At 34.6% G+C, this 6,283-nt stretch overlaps 1 pseudogene; it reads left to right on the forward strand.

The window, feature by feature from the left end:
- Positions 1–3,088: 3,088 nt before the first annotated feature.
- LOC119508044 lies at positions 3,089–5,094 on the forward strand (annotated as a pseudogene).
- Positions 5,095–6,283: the final 1,189 nt, after the last annotated feature.

The following is a 6,283-nucleotide window of genomic DNA, read 5'->3' on the forward strand; positions in this document are numbered from 1 at the left end:
TTGGGATGTAAAACAGGCTACAGGCTTATTTAGCCTTTAAAAAGAGTTACATTACCTCAAAGAGTTACAGAAAATATTCGCAATTTCCAGATATTAAAGTAATGCTGAAAGGAAAGAGGTGAGTGAGTTCTCTTTCTTTTTTAGCACCAGGGAAATTTAAAATTTACTTATCTATTTTTTGGTATTTACCCTTACATGGTCGTCTCAATGTTTGATGCTATTCATTATCACAAGGAGTGAGACAGCACTGATTTTGGAGACTTACTCCAAATTATTCATGAAACCATTTTGGTCAGCCTATGCTCTCAAACCCTGAAATTCAGAGTCAAACTCAGGGCAGGAGGCAAACAGTTTAGGGACACCCTTATGTGTCTTCCTGTTGCCTCTTCTCTTCATTAGACTCTCAACCAAACTGGTACTGTGGTTACAAGTCCCCGTGCATGACAGTGGAGTCAGACCTGTATTGGTGAGGTAATGAATCTGAGCCTGGAGGGTCTGCAAGCCAAATGAAGTGTTAGGTGGCCAAAGGTGTAGTAAGGGATATTGGTATACAAAGGAATTTCAGTCCTTTTACAAATTTAAATAGAATGCACATTATGTCTATTACTGAATGTATGATCCCTGTTTAATATTTTGGAGTGCAAGCAAAAAAAAAAATATTTCATTTGAAGCCATGCATTACACTTCATGTCCTGTTACTAACTTTGAGTTGCTCCTGAGTCAAATATAGTTCTCAAATCTCCAAGTTTCTTCTATTATGTGAAACTATTCTTGCACTGTCATTTATTTTTTTAATTATGAAATATTTTACATATCACCTTCTCAGAATGCCTGAGAGCAAAAAATATAGATTTTAATTGCTCACTGGAAATAAATTTTTAAAAAGTTTAACTTAAGCTGCTTATGCCAAATTTCCCAAGAATAATCTTACTTAAGAATAACGCTAACGACCAAGGCACATGCAGTCCAATACAAAAGCCATTAGCCACAAATGATCACTGAACACTTGGTTAGTGCAATAAGGGAAATGAATTCTTAATTTTATTATTCTTATTTCAAATTTAAATTAAGAAATTGAAGCAGTATAAAAATCCCAAAAAGACAATTTTATTATATTGTGAGAATATTTTACTTTAAATGTTGCATCACTTAAGATATTGTTATAGCAACTGCACATATCATGAATCTTTTCTAACTACACAAAAATGCATCACCTATATAGCTGGTATCAATGGATTATTTCAGTTTGAGTAATTTTTTGCACACTGACATAGGATTGTAGTACTGTGTTGATTTGTATATTTTATGCAGACAACAGAATTTATAATGGTACCTATAAAATTACAATTGTTAATTAAATTGAAATACTTTTCAATATTGTAATTACAACAATAAGTTTTCTTCTGGTTAGAAAACAAGATTGCATGCTTTACATTTAAGACAGGGGCATGCTGCTGATGCAGATTAAGGTGGAATGCAGAAGCTGCTACCATGTGAAAACAGTAAAGAAAAAACAAATATGTTGCAAATTTTATGATGAATAGAAATTGTAATTTTCCGCAATTGAAATAGTAGTGTGATGTGTTTTTTCTCATCAATTTCTTGCTGCATATGAAAGAGATAAATTTCAAGCTCCAAGGAAAGGAAAAAGTTTTTTGGTGCATGAGAATTAAAATTAAAATTAAAGCTTTTTTAAATAATGCAGATGCATAATAATGATTTTCTACATTTTTCTGACATGAATCAATGTGGAGATTTTAATTGACAATATTACATATCTAACTGTAAAAACTCCAAAATTTTTATTGATATTGGTAAAATTATAACTGCTTTTCATTTTGTGCAATATTTCTTTACATTTGATGTTAGTAATACTGATTAGACACAAGAGTTAACATAGGAATTTTTTCTCCTGTTATCCCTTTCTCATATGTATGAGTTATCTTGTAAAGCGAATGAACTAATAAAGGCTCCAGGCTTTTTCTCTAGAGAAGACAGGCATAACAATGAGAGTAAATCCCTGATCTTTGAGATTCTTGGAAAGACTGTTCAGAAACCAGAAAATTTTCCTCAAATATTCAAGGCCCAGAACAATGGTAAGAAGGTACTGAGTAAGCATGAACAAATAGAAGAGAACAAACAGAAGAGAACAAAATTAAACATATAAAACTTATTTCCTTGTAAATTAGTACAATTTTTAACCAAGATGTCACCTTAAAATTAGATTGTTTAAATTTGACCTTTTTGTTTGTTTGTTTACATTGATATCCATAGCACTTTCCCCAAGAGCACAACTGCTTTCTATTTTACTTAGTGTTTGTTTCATTGGTTGTGATCAGTGGTCATTCAAAGGAAGGCACTTAAATCTAAATTAACACATATAGAGTCATAACACTGGGATTATATTAAAAATTAAGACATTTCTTTGAGAATATTATAGGTGATGTTGCTGAATGGAATATCCTGGCTAGGAATGACAAAGTCAGTGTTACATTTGCTTTTTAAACCTTCACTCTTCTGTACTTTTCTGGATTTACATTTTTTTTTTTCGCTAAGTATCTGGTCACATCTATTTCTCTTAAGGCTTTGCTGCCTTTCTTTAGATCTTGCTGTATTGTTTTTCTTCTTAATGACTATATGTTTTTCAAAATGCTCTATTATGCATGGACTTCTTTGATCAGTGTCTTCTGGTGTTAGCTTTCAGACTACAAATAGCTTGCCCATTCTGACCATCCATATTGCTGCCGATGCTGACCATATTACTGCAAGATTATTCTCTCACTTCCCTGTTCCATCCCTTATACTCACCTTCTGACATTTGTAGCAAAAGCAAGTAATAGAGAAGATGTATGTATACATGTCACTTCTCAGGATAGTGTCAAGCCAAGAGAGGGACTTTGTGTTTGTAACTTATAAAAGTACTGCTGAGAAGCAATTAGCTCCACCAGAAGGAAGAGACATGGGCAAATGGCTGCCAAGGGTGACTGAGCACTTAGAAGAAAAGCCCATGTGATTCTGAGGCGATTGGTTGTAGGGCTGACTTGGATGTGGATTAATTTGAAAGATTTTAAGGGATATTTGGTAAAGCATGGTGGCACATGATGAGATTGGAGGTCTCCTACCTATTAAAAGGACTATTCGAGTCCTAGATGTTAACAATCAGTCCTTCAGAGAACAAGAGGAGCCAAGCAATAAAAGAGTTCGACCTCTAGGTCGGGTCACATCCTTAGCAAATTTAATCTCTCCAGTAAGAAATGGAGTAGTCAGACGCTTTGGTCAAACAATACAGTCATTTACCCTCCGTGGTGACAACAGATCTCCAGCTTCTGTCCAGAAATCATATAGCAGATCAACAGTCCCAACACCCACCAAAAGAAGAAATAGTGTACTATGGTCAGAGATGTTAGATGTCAATATGAAGGAGTCTTTAACAACCAGAGAAATCAAACGTCAGGAGGCAATATATGAAATGTCCCAAGGTGAAAAAGATTTAATTGAGGATCTCAAGCTTGCAAGAAAGGCCTACCATGACCCCATGTTAAAGTTGTCTATTATGTCAGAAGAGGAGCTCACACATATATTTGGTGATTTGGACGCTTACATACCTTTACATGAAGATTTGTTGGCAAGAATAGGAGAAGCAACCAAGCCTGATGGAACAGTAGAGCAGATTGGTCATATTCTTGTGAACTGGTTGCCAGGCTTGAATGCCTACAGAGGCTATTGTAGTAACCAGTTGGCAGCCAAAGCTCTTCTTGATCAAAAGAAACAAGATCCAAGAGTCCAAGACTTCCTCCAGCGATGTCTTGAGTCTCCTTTCAGTCGAAAACTAGATCTTTGGAGCTTCCTAGATATTCCTCGAAGTCGCCTAGTCAAGTACCCTTTACTGTTAAAAGAAATTCTTAGACACACTCCAAAAGACCACCCTGATGTTCAGCTTCTGGAGGAAGCTGTATTGATAATACAAGGAGTTCTCTCTGATATAAACTTGAAGAAAGGTGAATCAGAATGCCAGTATTACATTGACAAACTGGAGTATCTGGATGAAAAGCAGAAGGATCCTAGAATTGAAGCAAGCAAAGTATTACTTTGCCATGGGGAATTGAAGAATAAGAGCGGACATAAACTTTACATTTTCCTGTTTCAAGACATCTTGGTTTTGACTCGGCCTGTTACACGGAATGAGCGTCACTCTTACCAAGTTTACCGGCAGCCAATCCCAGTCCAAGAGCTGGTCTTAGAAGACCTGCAGGATGGAGATGTGAGAATGGGAGGATCCTTTCGAGGGGCTTTCAGCAACTCAGATAAAGCTAAAAATATCTTTAGAGTTCGCTTCCAAGACCCCTCTCCAGGCCAGTCTCACACTCTACAAGCCAATGATGTGTTCCATAAGCAGCAGTGGTTCAATTGCATTTGAACCGCTATTGCCCCTTTCCAGCAGGCCACCAGTCCCACAGAGCTTAAGGATTTGCCAGAGCTCAATGAAGAGTGCGAAGAGAACAACCCCTCTGCATCAAACATCAAAGCCCAGAGAAGGGCATCAACAGTTTCTAGTGTTATTCAGGTAGAAGTTGATGACAATGCTTCAGAATATAGTTCCAGTGTACACACAAAAGAAGACACCAAGACTATAAAAGCACACCGAACACAGTCTGGGTTCCGAAAAGCAAGGGACAAAGCCCAGTTAAGTGGCAAACGGAAAGAGACTTTGGTATAAAGAAAGCTCTGTATATTAACTGGTGGAGAGACTGTTAATTTATAAATGTGTACAGTTTTTTTTTCCTTGTAATATGAGCATGGGAGCATTGTAGGGTTACTTTATACCAATCTTAACATCATTTTCTATGGTTTTTTGGTTGTTGATGGGTTGGTGTTTTTTTGTTTGTTTTTTGTTTTGTTTGTTTTTTTTCCAATGGCAGCTAAAGGTATACAGATTACTGTTAATTTACAGTCTATTTTTTTTTAGGATATATTTTCTGGGTTCATTTAGAACATGCAAGCCTGGTATTTTTAATCAAATGAAATATTTATGAAATAAATTTTCTCCTAATTTTGGACCCATCACGATTTTCCAGTAGCAACCAATTGTGATATTTACAGTATTTTTCAAAGCTTAGAATTTTGCAAATACTGGTATTTTACCAGTGTTTCTTTGGTAACTCTTGTATGCAGAATTTGAAATTGTAACATTGACACCTAAAATCTACATGGAATATACACATGTAGTATTTAAAAATTTACGTTGGAACATAATTTCCTTGGAAAAACTATACAATTTAAAAATTCTTCCATTTTATCAACTGGAATGCTTTATATTAGCTTTTCACTGCATATATATCATTTCATCTATTTAACCTCCCAATTATTTAATTTTTTATTATTGTAAAGTAGTTTTTAGTATTTGCTTTTGTTTTTTTTACTTTGATACCTTTTCAAATTGGCATGTCTAAAATATTTTTCTTCCTTGATTAAAAATTGTGTGTGTATGTGTATATATATATATATATTTTTTTCCCCACCTTAAATCATATTAACTTTACCAAGTGAAACCAAGCCATACTATTTTTGAGCCAATTAAGAAAATTGCCGTTTTTAAAATGTAGCATTTTGGGGTAGTGAACACACATGAAATGACTTAGTTTCTAAACTACTGAAAGAAAACCACCTTAAGAATTTTGTTGAAAGTTTTGGCATCTGAAAAGCAAGAGGGAAGGCAAATTGACTGGCAATAAGTTTAAAAAAAAAAAAAAAGAAGGAAAAAGGGAGTAGCTTTGTCTTAAAGTAAAAATGTCTGGTTGTGCCAGAATGAAAGAAGATAGTAAAAGCTAACTTGAGGGTGTATAGTAAGTTGTAGAAGGCTTGAGAGGAAGTGAACTTTATTTGCCTAGGTTTGTAATACCTGCAAATAATGAGCTTGAAAAAGAAAAAATGAAGTGTGTTGAAAATTTGACAATATTACATCATTTTGGTGGATTTATTCATAAGATGGAAAAAAGACTGGTGAATCTTTTACTGCAAAATGTTACATGGGAAATATACACAAAGTAAAATTAGAATTTAATTTCTCTCTGTTAAAAATATTAACAGTGAGTTCACAGTCTTTAAAAGAGGGGAAATGGGGATGTCTGGACCAAAATCCCCAAGTCATGGCATGTTTATAATGATGATCAATCCAAGTAAATGTTGACTATTATGTAAAATATATTTGGCCAGTGGAAATGAAAATTGGAAAAGACTGTAAATAGATCACTCCAGATGATTTCTCTGTATAAATGAATTATAA

The sequence above is a fragment of the Choloepus didactylus genome, chromosome 13, assembly GCF_015220235.1.
Source record: "Choloepus didactylus isolate mChoDid1 chromosome 13, mChoDid1.pri, whole genome shotgun sequence".
NCBI classification, from domain to species: Eukaryota; Metazoa; Chordata; class Mammalia; order Pilosa; family Megalonychidae; genus Choloepus; species Choloepus didactylus.